Source organism: Gopherus flavomarginatus, chromosome 14 (genome assembly GCF_025201925.1).
Source record: "Gopherus flavomarginatus isolate rGopFla2 chromosome 14, rGopFla2.mat.asm, whole genome shotgun sequence".
Classification (NCBI taxonomy): domain Eukaryota; kingdom Metazoa; phylum Chordata; order Testudines; family Testudinidae; genus Gopherus; species Gopherus flavomarginatus.
Genome location: NC_066630.1, coordinates 11,521,337 through 11,537,090, shown reverse-complemented (window position 1 = coordinate 11,537,090; position 15,754 = coordinate 11,521,337).

The following is a 15,754-nucleotide window of genomic DNA, read 5'->3' as shown; positions in this document are numbered from 1 at the left end:
GCACTGTTAGGGTACAGTGCAAGACCCATATCTTTTCATTGGCATTCAAAGCAGATGAGCCCTGAGGTATTTGGTGTAGGAGTAAAACCTCTGCGCTCACAAAGATAGTTTCTTAAGGGGCTGATCCTAATCCCACTGAAATTAATGAGCTTTCCTACTGATCTCAAAGGCCTTTAGATCCTAAAGGGGAGTTCCAACTTCTAGCAAAATATTACATATCTCTTATGTTTGGCACTGGAACACGGTCCCTAGATAACATAACGATGAACACAATAGATATACTTATAGGGAGAGAAATGGGCAAAAACAAAGAACCAAAGAAGAGAAAATGCCTAGGAGGGGATGTCTAGGAGTGGGCAAATAACATGTAAATAAGGATAATGGCATGAAGTGGGACCATTGGCTGAGCATTAGGAAAGACTTCCTAATGGTGAGATCTAGTAGTGTGTGGAACTATGAAGACCTCATTGCTTGGGACAACTGAAAGTAGATGGACCAAACATTGGAAGAACAATCTCATACTGGCCAGGGAGAGAGACCTACAGTAATAAATCTTTTCTATCTCTTATTTCTTGGAATATTTTTATATATTCATCCCAATATGGTCCTTGAACTTTCCTGAGATTCGGAGCAAGACGTCTGACAGCAGTAGCATCTCCTCCTGCTCATTTCATTCTTTGTGGGCAGGGAGGAGAGGCTCAACTCTGTCCCACCTCTTCTCAGCAGAGGAACTAGAAGAGAAGTGCATGAAAGAAAAGCAAAGGTGTGAAAAGGGGCAGCAGTGTTTCCTCCCGGGAAGGTGAACACTGAACAGTGGCATTTATAAATGATTTAGTATTCAGGGTGTACTTGAGACTGTTCTCACATCATCTATCACAGACATGGAAGTTAGAAAATTAGTACCTTAAAAATAAATTTACCAATTGTAATGTGGTATTCTTGTTCAGTCTCGCTTCATGAACTACATCACTCAGATACCACTACACAATACCCGAGCAGAAGCTTATTATTGTAAAGGTTGTTCAGCCCTCAGGCTAGAGAAGTGCCTTTTCTTTATCCTGTGAAATCACACATTCGGGCATAGCTGAGTGACAAACTGTTACAAATTACCATTTCCCCTGTAAGCTGGCATTTTACAACCCCTAGGAACAGACCCAAGCAAAATGAGCTTCAGCATCAGAGTGATACTGCCTTTGCAGAGATGACACTGCCCCCTTCATATTCATAGTCTGTCCCTCATGTCCTAACACAGGATCAGGCTCTTCCCTGGATGGCTGAATCAGCGTCAGCTAAGGAAAGATTTGAACATGGGCATAGCAAGACATTTGGAGCTCTTCCATGCTATTAGCTCCCTGCCTGTAGTCAGTAATAAAAAAGAAGGAAGGAAGTAGCTGTGCGGTCCATACCGTATTGGAGGTAGAAGCCCCTCAAAATTCTCCTATATTAGCAAAGACCCCCAAAACACAACATTTAGAGTAGTGAGGCTGGACTCGTTCATAACTGAAGGACCAGAGTCCGCATTAAAAAGAGAGGGCCCTCAGGAGCCTAATCTCACTCCCATTGATTTTGTTGTTATTGTTTACATTCAGCATATAAACTGGACCCAACCACCCGCTGTCCCTAAAATGAAGCTACGCAGAGAAATTAATCCCAAAGGTTGTTAAGCAGGAAGTGGACAAACGGACTGTGCTGAGGGGGCAGAAGGGGGGTTAATTTACCACTCATTGGTACAATCTCTCTTCCTCTTGGGCAGCTCTATAATTTGCCACCAAGAAACTGGCTTATTATGTGGGGGGAAAGTGAGACTTCTACTGCAAAATAAACTCTGCCCAGACTGAGTGACCTATGAAGCCTTTGGGGCTTATACAGACCAGGGGTGATAGGAGTTCTGTTGCTATGTCCATTCAATCCCTGGCCTGTCTTCTAATACTGCCTCCAAAAGAGTTACTGGTTTTTGTGAACTGGAAAACATCCACTACAAATGGGACTGAGGCCCCCAAACTCACTTCACGCAAGTCACCAAACAGCTGTCAGATTATTACATCTTTGGGTCACTATTTGACCTAAAATAGATTTGAACTGCTGATCTTTCAGAAAATTTCATGAAGTGGATTTAGGAATATCTTTACACCTAAAGATTAAGGTATAGCTGCGAACATCATCTTGATTGATCGGTCCATCAGCCTTCACAGAGTGCTGATCACAACATGTCATTTGTGTTGTTCTAGCTAGTCTTTCAACCATTTGCTGGCCAGGCTGTCAGTGGCACCAGACACCCAATCAGCATAGCACGCTGCAGCCCAGAACCCTTGAACTCAAAACGATCCGCTAGTTGCAGACTCCCAAGTAGCTGGGATTACAGGCGCGTGCACCACTGCAGATGTGAACATACAGCTGCACAGTTCAGAGACTGGCCACTTACAAATTCTGAATGCCCAATTACAGGTTTACTTTATTAGCAGAAGATCTGCAATCACACATTTTATTAGTCTGAGAGCCACACAATCATATCATAATAAACACAGGCAACTCATGCACAACACTCTCATGATTATCTGGCAGCTTTACCTACTCCCTTCCTCTTTTCTTTAAAGTTGCACTAGTACTTGGTACAAAATGCAGTGAAGGAAGACAGTAGAACAATGCGGATAGCAGCTGCTCTAGTAAAGGGTACATTCTGCCACCACCCCATTTAATTACTATTTGCTGTTCGAAACCGTAGATAATCTCCACCCACACAAGATAATTTGATCGCTTTATTTCGTATACCCGTGTACTAACATGACATTAAAAATTAAAAATGTCAAAAAGTAAAAAAAAACCTTGATGACTGCAGTTAAGGATCCTGCAAAAAAATCTCAGAGCCTTTTCTTTGGGTTCTAATTATTTTCTCAGTATGTCCCTGTAACACAACATGCAGACCTAACAACGTGTTTTGCAGACAGAAGGATTAAACCTTGTCTCTAAGAAGCATATTGACAGCTGGAGTGAAATCCTGGACTCACTGAATTAGAAAACTCCCATTGACTTCAGTGGTGAAGAGCAGGAGGGTAGGATTTCACTTCTGGTGTTTGCCTTCATTACAGAAGTTAAAGGTAAAATCCAGACAAAGGAAAAGAGGAGGTAGGGAGTCAGTGTCAAAGACTGTTCCATCAGTGAGGAAGAAATAGTATAAACCACAATAGTGGGATTGGAAGCCATTTACACTGTGACTTTGAGTTGGTACACAGGTGCTCTTTAAGTCAATGTGCTCAAGAGTGTGGAGTAAGACTGGATGATGGAAACTCAGCTGATAAAAGCTCTCTCCTTGAGGGCTCCCGGCACACATGATTTTATCTCCAGATGAAGACTCTGAACCAAATTCTCAGATGACGTAAATAGGTGTAGCTTCACAGAAGTCACCAATGTACACCTTCTGGGAATCTAGCTTTCAAGCTGTTAAGATGTCCCAATTTGTATTTAAAGACTTTTGTTGTGTTGGAAGCCTGCTTTTGTGTTTAAAGATTCAGGCCTGATTCTCTTCTTACTCTGGTTTTACATCAATGGAACTTCATTAACTTCTGCACAGTTACTCCTGATTTACACTAGTGGAAATATGAGGAGAATCAGGCTCTTAATTTTAATTAACCTTATTAGTTAATTCCTTTTAACTCAGGCTCCAAGAAGTCATTTCATTGTTACCCCAGAAAGCCACCTTATTAAGCATGTGGATTAGCCAATACCTATCACAGACAGAGATAGTTGGCCACACCCTTATATAATCTCCATTAAAAGCAAGGTAAATTAGATTGGTTACTATTTGTAAATCACTTTTAACATGGAAAGGGTCAAGTTCTTTGGATGAATTTCAATTTTTTACTAAATTTAAGTCATTCTGGGTGGAAAAATTATAAAGAGTAGGATCCACAAGGGATGTAGGCAATGCTGAGTGTCAGGGCACCTAGCTTTTAAGCACTTAAAACAGTGGGGGGCAACCTGCGGCCCATCAGGGTAATCTGCTGTTGGGCTGCGAGACAGTTTGTTTACACTGACTGTCTGCAGGCACGGCTGCCTGCAGCTCCCAGTGGCTGCAGGGATGTGCTGGCTGCCAGTTCCCATGGGCCAGGAATGGCGAATCACAGCCACCGGGAGCTGCAGGCGGCCATGCCTGAGGACAGTCAGTGTAAACAAACTGTCTCATGGCCCAACAGCAGATTACCCTGATGGGCTGCAGGTTGCCCACAACTGACTTAGGAAATCACAGGAAAAACTCCGCCATCCATAAAGCCTGAGTTAGGTGCCTACGTTTCTATTCAATTAATAGGGACCAATCAGCACCTCAGAATGTGTTCCACAAGGCCAACAATAGGTGGAGAGAGGCCTAAACTAGCCAATAGGACATAGAGAGGAGAGGGGTGTGGCCTAAGCCCCACCCATCTCACAAAGCTAGGCAAAGCTAAATCTGGGCTCCAGAGAGGCACCTATCTCTGCTTGCTGTCCATGAGCCAGGGAAGTCAGGTGACCGTATGCCTAAGACACATGCAATCCTTGAAACTAAACAGTGAGGGGGAAGAGGAGGACACTCTCTCTCATAACCTTTAGTTAAGTGGATAGGCTGCTGTGACAGGCTGGCACTCTGCCCCTGCTCTGTGGTATCACAGAAACCTGCTCAGACCTCATTGGTTAGATATCCACACTGTGCTGTTTATTTCAGATCCCTCCACCAACATCTTTACAGTTTAATTCAGCAACACTATGTACAATGTCCCTTGTATCCTCAGACCTTTTCCCAGGGTCTAAGAGAAGACATTTCCCTTCCTGCAGATGTCTCTGACTCCATGCTCCTCCCTCTTTCACTTTGTTCCTGTGCCTTTTTATCAGTCCTCTGCTGAGGGGCTAATTAATCCTTTAGTTCACCTAGCTTACTATAATTACTTTTCATCCCCCCAATCAGCCCTCTCTGGAGCAGCCAATTAATGCTAGAGTGATCAGCGTGCACACTCACCTGTTAATTCCCAGCACTCTGTCATAGATGCTCACCCAGGATGTGGGAGACCCCAATTCAAGTCCCTGCTCCTCCTGAGCGGGAGAAGGGCCTGGACAGGGATCAGCCACCTCAGGTGAATACACTAGTCACTAGACTATAAAATATTCCAATGTGACTCTCCTTCAATCTCTGCCATTGACGTTGTTCTACTTTAATTAAATAATTGAATGATTAAACTAACTGGGCCACAGAAAGCACTGAGTAACTCTACAACCTAGAGAACTCACTTGAGAGATCACTGATCTCTGTTCAAATCCTGTCTCTCACTTAGAAGGAGTGGGGGAGGGGACTTGAACCAGGGCTTTCCCACATTCTGGATGAGTACCCTATACACTAAGCTACAGGAGGTCTGCATCTTCCTCCCTACATCTTGTGTGGTGTTTCACAGCCTGTAAGCACAGCTACTGGATTGGGCCTGCACAAGCAACTAAGGACACTGAATGCCTATCTTCCACAGTTTCTGACCAGGGGAGGCAAGTTTGTAGAAATTTTGGTGGTGCCCAGAACCCGCCCCCTCCAACTCTGCCCCCTCAAACTCCGCCTCCACCTGCCTAAGGCTCTGGGTGGGGTTTCAGGGGGGAGGTCTGGGGTGCAGGTCCTGGGCTGGGGATTAGGGTGCAGGAGGGGTGCAGGCTTTGGGAAGAAGTTTGGGTGCTGGGTGCAGCCTCCGGGCTGGGGCAGGGAGTGGGTGAGCAGGAGGGGGTGAGGGCTGCAGGCTTTGGGACGGAGTTTGGGTGCAGGCTCTGGGCTGGTGGTGGGGGTATAGGAAGGGGTGAGGGGTGCAGGCTCTGGGAGGGAGTTTGGGTGCTGGGTGCAGGCTCTGGGCTGGGGCAGGGGGTGGGTGTGCAGGAGGGGTGAGGGGTGCAGGCTTTGGGATGGAGTTTGGGTGCAGGCTCGGCTGGGGGTGAGGGTGTAGGAAGGGGCAGGCGGTGCACGCTGGGGCAGAGGATCAGGCTGCAGGGGAATGAGGGTTGGGGCTGAGGATGAGGGGTTCATGATGCGGGGGGGCTCAGAGCTGGGGCAGAGGATTAGGGTGCTGAGGGATGAGGGCTCTGGCTGGGGATGAGGATTAGGATGCAGAGGGATGAGGGCTCTGGCTGGGGATGAGGATTAGGGTGCAGGGGGATGAGGGCTTTGGCTGGGGATGAGGATTAGGGTGCAGGGGGATGAGGGCTCTGGCTGGAGATGAGGTTTAGGGTGCAGAGGGATGAGGGCTCTGGCTGGGGATGAGGGGTTCATGATGCAGAGGGATGAGGGCTCTGGCTGGGGTTGAGGATTAGGGTGCAGGGGGATGAGGGCTCTGGCTGGGGTTGAGGATTAGGGTGCAGGGGGATGAGGGCTCTGGCTGGGGAAGAGGATCAGGGTGCTGAGGGATGAGGGCTCTGGCTGGGGATGAGGATTAGGATGCAGAGGGATGAGGGCTCTGTCTGGGGATGAGGATTAGGGTGCAGGGGGATGAGGGCTCTGGCTGGGGATGAGGATTAGGGTGCAGGGGGATGAGGGCTCTGGCTGGGGAAGAGGATCAGGGTGCAGGGGGATGAGGGCTCTGGCTGGGAATGACGATTAGGTGCAGAGGGACGAGGACTCTGGCTGGGGATGACGATTAGGGTGCAGAGGGATGAGGGCTCTGGCTGGGAATGACGATTAGGTGCAGAGGGATGAGGACTCTGGCTGGGGATGACGATTAGGGTGCAGAGGGATGAGGGCTCTGGCTGGGGAAGAGGATTAGGGTGCAGAGGGATGAGGGCTCTGGCTGGGGATGAGGGGTTTGGGGTGTTGGAGAGGCTCAGGGCTAGGGCAGAAGAGCAAGGTAAGGGCAGCCTGCCTTGCCATTAGTGAATGGCAGGCGCTAGGACCCTGGGGCAGCAGACAGCAGTTCTGCCGGGAGCCATTCTCTGGGAGCAGAAGCAGGCAGGCAGGGATGCGGCGGAGGGGGGACGCAGGGGGAGGGGTGGAAGGCAGAGGCCGGGACCCGCTCCAGGCAGGGACGCGGCAGGGCGGGGCCGAGACCCAATCCAGGCAGGGCCAGGGGAGAGACCCAGCTCCAAATATTGCTGGAGTAGGGCCCCCAGCCCTGAATATTCCTGGAGCCCAGGCACCTCGAGCCCATATAACCTGCCGTCTATGTTTCTGACTTGCTCTGGGGTTTAGATGAGAGATAGGTGCCTGGGCACCTAGAGGGAGGCAGCAGTGCACATGCTCAGAGTCAGAAACATAGGTTCCTAAGGAGCTTTTATTACAAAAGCTTTGGCACTGAGTGAATTTAGGCATCTGCAGGGGTTAGATGGCAGCCAAGCAAGAGTTTTGTGCTTCGCAGTGGTGCATAACAATGGGACTTACACATCCAAGTACCTTTGTGGAATCCACCTGAAATTCTCAACATTTTGAAATTTACAGCTGAATTTAATTTCACAGACTAAGCATCCCAGTATATAAGCAGTACCTACCTAATATCTGAGAACATGACCAACAGGATATCTGCTTTTTTGCAGATTCTCTTTCATAAAAACTGCATGAGAATGGTTTTTAGGCTATTTTACTCCATTTTCAATGCCCAGTCTTGTAATCCTTACTCTCAATAGTAGTCCTGAGGATTGGTCCCATGAATAAGCATACTTAAGTATGCATCATAACATTGAATAGTCACTTACAGTGGTCACACTTAAAAACATAATTCCTGTTGTATAACTACTATCAATTCCAGCAATATTCCCTATACATAAATGGAGAGTTCTACTAGCTGATGATATTTTAGTGCACCCACTCTAATAAGTAATTAATAAACATGTAATAAATTACTATTTTTAAAGAATATGGATCTGACTAAAATATAAAGCACCATATACAGTCTACTGTCTAAAAACAGACAATATATTCAATAAAATAAATCAAAAGGGACAAGCACTTATTTCTGCCTTTTTTAATCTCCAGTTTCAAAAACTTCTCATAAATACCCACAAGGCCAACAAGACAGCTGGAGCCTCCATCTACATAACTAATCACAGAATAAATCTCAGAATAGACTTCATATAGAGTCAAGGCTCTCCATTTCCTCTTGCCTAGCCTAAAGAATCTTTTCCATGTTTGGCAACATCCAACAGACCTTTGCTTCAAGCTCCTAGACAAGAGTAGATTATTCATGTCTAGTTCACAATAGTAATATTTTGAGCCACTATTGCAATCCTTACCAACCACACTTTTTTCCCCATTTATTTTGAGGTTCCAATGCATGTGTTTTTCCTAAAAGCAATCAAAGTGATATCTATGGTAATTCTCCAATGTCCAGGACCTCTTTAACTGCAAGAGAGGTTTCTTCAAAATAAAAAATAAAATAAAATAGTAATGCAGGAAGCACAATTAATTCAGAGTTAGGAGACCTGGGTTCCATCCCTGTCTTTGCAACTCTTCATGAGCTTGGGAAAATCATTTAGCTTTGCTGCATTTGAACTTTCCCATCCGTAAATTAGGAATAATAAAACCACCATACATATGGAAAGTACTTTGAGAGTCTCAGATGAAAGAAACTGTACATGTGCAAATAGTTAATATTAAACATAGTAATAAATACAAGAAAATTATGATTTTTGCATTACTCTTTGTGTGTACTGCCCATTAGTAAAGAAATTGCATCAATATGTCTTTAGCGGTTCTTTTTTTCTGAAATGACATGTGTCCTGGCCTGGCTTCAGAGCCACTGGCATATTTAAACACACAGATTTCTTGCTATTGTGCCACTGTAACAAATACTACGTGTGCAACAGAATTTTTGTGGGTTGCAATTAAAAACACAGACCCCTAATTTGAATCCATGACTGAAAAATGAACAAAGAAGAAACATCCTCTGGGTTAACATATAAAATGTTATTATCCCTGAAATATGAACATAAATTGAAATATCTACATAGTAGTAGATATTGGAAGCTTGTGGGTACTACATTGTTTGAAAATGAAATGTCAGGAGGGACAAGCTATCAACCTATTTCTGTGCTTTATTATATCAAGACCTACTGGTATGTAGGGTGAAGATGGCAGATGTTTTCTCAGGAAGTGACTCTTATTTAGTTCAGGTAGTTCTACTGGTGTTTTCCAACTTGTCTGTCTACAGATGGCTCCTTCTTAATGATACTAATACGTCTTGCTGTGGGTGACCCTAAATCTCTGATTGCCAGAAGCTGGGTCTGGTCTACAGGGGATGGATTGATCACTCAGTAAATTTCCCTGTTCTGTTCATTCCCTCCGAAGCATTTGGCACTGATCACTGTTGGAAGACAGGATGCAGTGCTAAATGAACCATTTGTCTGACCCAGTATGGCTATGTCCAGACAGCATGTTCACTCTTAACATTCTCTCTATTTTGGCATGGCATATGTTTCAATTTCCTTATTCCATTATAACTTCTGCAATTCTAAGCTGTTTATATTATTTCATGCACTGCTTGATAGCAGACATGACCCATGCTTGCTGAGAGTGGGCAGTCAGCTTCAGCAGTGTTACTGAGCATGCTCAGTCCATGTGAGCATGCTCAGTAGAAGACAATCAGCAAATCGGAGGGGGGGGGAACGTGACTCTCCATGCCCCTCCAATATGTGTCACCTCTGCTTGATAAATAGACCACCATAGCCATCCATTTCAGACTTGCAAATTTCTACTCCTATAAAAGTTAGACAGTTAACTAATGTCTTTGACCATGTTCTCTCATTTTATATTTAGGACATACTGGAGAATTAAATGAGTTGTTTCATTAGACTGCCTCCCACTTGGTAAGGCAATGCCCATCTTTTCATGTACTATGTATATATACCTGCTACTGTATTTTCCACTCCATGCATCTGATGAAGTGGGTTCTAGCCCACGAAAGCTTATGCCAAAATAAATTTGTTATTTTCTAAGGTGCCACAAGGACTCCTCGTTGCTTTTGCTGATACAGACTAACACAGCTACCCCTCTGAAACCTTAAAAAAGAATGCTTCTCATCTGCCCCTTCTTTGTATCATCTGAGCATTTCCTCACTCTTGCAAAAATTCAGCCATTGAACTGTCATTTTTAAAAGCTTTTTGTAGTATAGTACAGTAATTTTCCATATAACACTGACAACCACCTGATCTACGTGTTCTACTATTTTCCCTCTTTATTAGGTATTTTGTCTGTGGAGCAAGCCTCCTGTCTGCTTAAACAAAAATGTTTTGGCATCTGTCTATTCTCTATCATGAAATGTGAGTAGATACAACTGCAATTGCAAACAAGATGGAGCAGAATCTGAAAAGATGTATTCTTGGCGTCACAGGGAGCAACCTGAAAAAGAACATGTGTGTTCAGGTGGAAAGCTAGGTAAGAGATATCTCAATAGCGAAGAAGAAACGAAAGTAATTATTTTCTGACATTAGTGCAGGAAGGTGGCCTACACTTTTAAAATAAGATTATAGGTGGTACAATGAATGGTAAATACAGCTAAGGGAATCAAAAAAAAAAGAGGGAGAGATTAACTAGTAACTTGGGTGGGATCCATGCTCCAATCCAAAGCCCATAGAACTCAGAGGAAAAAATCCCATTAGTTTCAATGGGGTTTGGATAGGTCCTTCATGATCATACTTGTCCTAGAACAGGGATACCTGCTGGTAATGCATCTTCTGCAGTGGCTGTAATGTGGTTGTGATGATAATGAATCAGCAATGTACTTTCCACTGACTCACATCAGAAACTGATCATGAGTTATCTGTCCTGGCGACAAGTTCTCCCACTACCATGTTTTCTTCTTATTCTTTTCAGTGACTGCCATTACAGAAGGGTACTTTCATTTGTTCCAGAAAACTGTTTTGACAGTGATGTCTCCTTCTCTAGTGATGTCTCTAGGGTAATTTCTGTCCTTTCTTTTTCTATATGGCATAGCAATGGCATATAGTATCTCTGCTTTATTTTCTTATGGTCCATCACTCCATGCCTTATTTTTTTTAAATAAGCCTTCTCTGAGTCTTTTCCTGATTTTATCTATACAGTTCCAGTCCACCAAACTGATCCATATAGTAATACCAGAGAAACTCTATTTTGTGTCCCTCGCTTCCATTTTGTGTCCCTAGCTTCCATTTTACATAAGCAAGCATCACTCCATTATTAAATGGAGGCTTAAGGTCACATAGCACTAAAAACCAAATTGGCGAGAAAAGGTGATAAACAGATCATAACACTGTGAGCTATTTAGAATACAGACTAAAGGTCACATAGTAGAATTGGTGAGAAAAGAAGGTGGTAAACCATGACTAACAGATAGAAATAATAGTCAAATGGTATGATGTCATGTTTAAAAATAGAATTGAAATAGTATAAAGGTCAGTGTGGCAGTTGACTACTGACAGTTGAGAGCTGACAGGCTTGAAAAGATTGAGAAAGCAGCTGAGCAGAGAGCTAAGAAGGCAGAGAAAGGTGTGAAGGTGGTGAGGATGAGATGAAGGAGAAGCTGCAAGCAGAATGACAAGAGAAGGATGCATCAGAAGCGTGAGAGAGAGAAATAATAGGAGAAGATATTGTGTAGTCATCTGAGTAAGTCTGTCAAAGTAATAGTTATAGCATAATATGTATGTTAATGTACATAAGTGTGTGGGGGGTTAATAAAGATGTATGTATGTGTGTTGCTTGTGAAAGGGATTTATATATGTAAAACCTAATGAACATCTAAAATTTGCTCTTAACTACACATGAATGACTGATCACCATAACCAAGGACCGGCCACTTCGTATCATTTATAACTATAAGACAATGTGGTTTGAATTACTTTAACTTGTTATAAGGGATTTGAGTTTAGATTGTTATTTTGTCAAGGAATTTTATTTGTATCAATAAAAGGCATCTTGTTTTAGAAATAATACTGCATGTGTCAACCATTTATCAGAAGGCTGCATCCGCGTCCTCCAAGTATTTCCTTAGGCACCTTGGATACCCATACCTAATGAAAACAGATGGGTTATAACAAATAAACAGGTTATCAGTTCTGGGGTATACAAATTCTGTTTTGGGGATAACAATTGATAGGTCCTTATGCTGGACAGAGATCCATTAAAGTCAATAGATCAAATGGATTAACTTGTAATATCAGGGCTATGAGCTGTCTCTGACCTGACACATTTTCCAAAGTAGATAACTGTCCAATAGGGTCTATCTTCCTCTATTATTCCTTTTGTCTTTCATTTCTATCTTTAACCCCTCAAACTAATCCCAAATTAAGTGAAAGTATTAGAAAAAAATATCTCCACCCATTTCCTTGTCACTTATCTGGTATTGTATACAAATGGATTTCCAGTCTCTGGTAGTCAGGCCTCCTCCTCCTTAATTCCTAAGGCTATATGGATGGCAGTAAGAATACATAACATTGTCTTATTAGATTCTGATTCAGGGTATGGCTTGTTAAGACAGACATCTCAGGATGGTTTACTAGATATTTTTCTTAGCATCCATTTTCTCACACATCCAGGGTCAAAGTGTTGAATTATTCCCACAAAACAGAAAGACAAAATTATTATACTATTAAGCCATACCATAATTTTTGTGAAAAGCAGCAAGCATACTCTAATGGAACAGGGTTGTACAAATTAAAGTGGCTCTTAACAACAATTACAATTAAAGTATATTTTCAATGCTGGAAGAACTCCATTCAGTTGCATATGAAAATCACTGGATTCACTCTGTCCTTAAGTTCTATACGAAGTTGTTAGAGTATTAATGCCTAAAAAGATGGATGGAATCCTGTCCATTTTCTCAAATGATATTTGTATTACTTATTCTTACCTTATATTTGTTTTAAATACACTGTGATATGTTGGGTAGCCTTTTTAAATGTTTATTTAATTTATAAAGATTTGCATTGTATACAATTTAGTGAACATTTTTTGAATTTAGAATCAGAACCAAATGATCACAACCATTTGTTTACCTTTGAAATGAAGACTGTTCAGCATTTTCATGATTATAAAGAATACTCCTTTTTTCAAATTCATTTTTTCCCTCTACAAAATGTGCAAATTAGTGACTCAAAACTTGATCCCCTCCTATTTTGCTTTCATACTCACCTACTCGTGCACTTTTAGCTACCATCTCTAAGTTGATGATTCCTGGATCTTGCTGTCCAACCTGTTTGGTCTCATGCGTTTGACAGTGTTTCTGGCATCTTTCCTCACCAGTTCAAAATCAACATGTGAACACCAACTGCATTTCTCCAGCTGTGTCAAAACTTCCATTTTCCTGCTCATCACCAAGTGCAAAACAGTGGTGTCACAATAAACATTCCTCTCTTCTACGCTAGACAATTGCCATATCCTGTCAATTCTTCCTTTACAAGATCTCTAAAACCCATTCCTTCCTCTTCACCCTCACTGCTAAGACACCTGTCCATGCTCTGGTCACCTCTAACTTTTCTTCCTGAAATCTCCGTGTTTATGGATTCCTTTTCCTCACCTCATTCCTCTACTATATTTCCAAACTACTGCTGCTGCTCTCATGTTCCACTCTCATGTTCCACTGGATCATGTCACTCCCTTCTTCAGATCCTTTCAAGGGCTTCCCTCCTCCTTTTTGCATCATTATCAAATTTCTCATCTTCAAGGTTTAACACAGCTGTGTCCTTACCTACATCTTTGTTCTCTTGGTCCCCTAGTCCCATTCCCATTACTTCTGCTCATCCTAACCCTCCTTCCTGAATGCTCTCTTCTGTATCCTTCTCCAATCTTATCTTCATGCCCTTTTTCCTTCCTGCCCCAGATTATAACTCACTCACTCCCTCTCCTTCTTCACCTAATGTCTTTCCTCTTTTCATTCTCACTGCTCTTTAAAACACAATTCAGTTATTTATGGTGCTTCTCTATGATAACCTGACAAACACCCCACCATCTACCCTATATAGCCTATATGTAAGACCGTATAACCTGTCTCTAATTTAAGGCCTGATCCTGCTAGACTTACTATTTATTGCCAGTTGCAGACACACTGAAGTCTATAGGACTAATCACAGTAGAAAGCATTTTGCTCAATAGTGATTAAATGTATGGTTTATGCCCTTATGCCTTGATCCTGTACTGGGTTCCGTAGGAGTAGAGCGGCCCACCCACACAGAGTTCATTGCAAGATTGGGGCTTAGACTGTAAGGTCCTTGGGGCAGGAACTATATTGTTGGCTATACGGTATTTACACAGCATTGAGCATACTATGAACAATCAAGAAATCAATATCACAGACATGCTACTCTCTTTATTTTTAAACTAAAAATAGTACAATGGTTTCACTTAACAAGTTTCTTCCATTTTGAAAGATTCTGCCAGTTTGAGAGATATTGAATGGAGAGTACTGCTGGAACCCAAAATATCTAATCAAACCAGAAACACTGTGTGATCACTTTACATCATCCTCAGAATCTCTCTGCCTTCCTTCCACTGTCTCTTAGGACGGGAAATGGAAGGGAGTGGGACATGATTAAGAGGATGAAAAGTGCATATTTTGCAATTAATCTTTAGTCTAGTGTTTGTAATAGTGTCCAAAAATATATGATTTTTACAACGTAACTGTAATTTTGCAGTAACTTGACTTCAGAATAAAAATGTATATTCTTAAATTTAAAAACAACTGTTGAGATTTTAAAAAAATTACTCCCTGTAAAAACTGTGCACAGAAACTGAAACACAGTTTATTAATAAATTTCCATTGTTGTCAGACATTCTTTCTGGTTTATTCAGAAAGACTCAAATGGATATTAGTCATACAAACTGATGCATTGAAAACAAGTGTGTGTTTCACTAAGCAGATAAACATCTCATGCATTTGTTGGGTTTTTTTTTTGCCCAATTTACTTATAGGAGGGAAAAAAACACTGAGACCATAATCAACTTTTCATGGGTTAAATATCCATAAAAGTCCTCTTCCTACTCCTTAATATTGACTCACACTTTACTGCATACCCAAGGGACTGCATATTCTAAAAACAAGGAATGAGTAATCAGGAAAAAGATGTTTCCCCTCTTCAAAGTATTCACTAAAGCATTCCTCTTTTTAAAGTATCCAACACGTAATGCTTGCCTGGCTTATGATCCAACTTGTACTATAGCATCTTCTATAGCAATTTTATCGACAATGTTCACTTAACCTAAATACAATGTAATATTTCTGCAAGCACTTTTAAAATATAAACCACGTCCTAGAAGTTTCTCCAAGTGTGACTAGAGGGTGGTTGTTCAAATTCTCATTGGTTTAATAACAAGATGACATGAAAGACTAGAGATATCGTTTAGATTATTGAGATGTACCAAGAGGTATCAATGCATGTTCTTCAACAACTAGAGAAGGGACATTTTTTAAGACATCTTTGAAATTAATTCTTAGAAAAAATTATGAAACGGAAGTCATAGGACTCACTTGAGAAGTGACTCACTTGTTTTGACTGTCATTTTGGGGTTTTTGCTGTGGATAGAAGCACAATGGTAGGCATGTGTCCCGCAAACTAGACTCTTAAGGGCAATTAATTAAAATTTATCTACATCTAAGGAGCATTCTGCTCAGAGAGCATTCTAAAGAGCTGAGTTGCTATCGTAAACTACCAATCTCAGTTTACTTTAGCACAAAATAATGTATTTGTTCTCTGACAAAGGAGTTCTACAATAACATCAAGGCAAAACCATTGGGTGTGATTATCAAGTAATATATTTCTTGGGCATAAAGGCATTTCTACTGTGTCAATTACTAATTATGCTCCA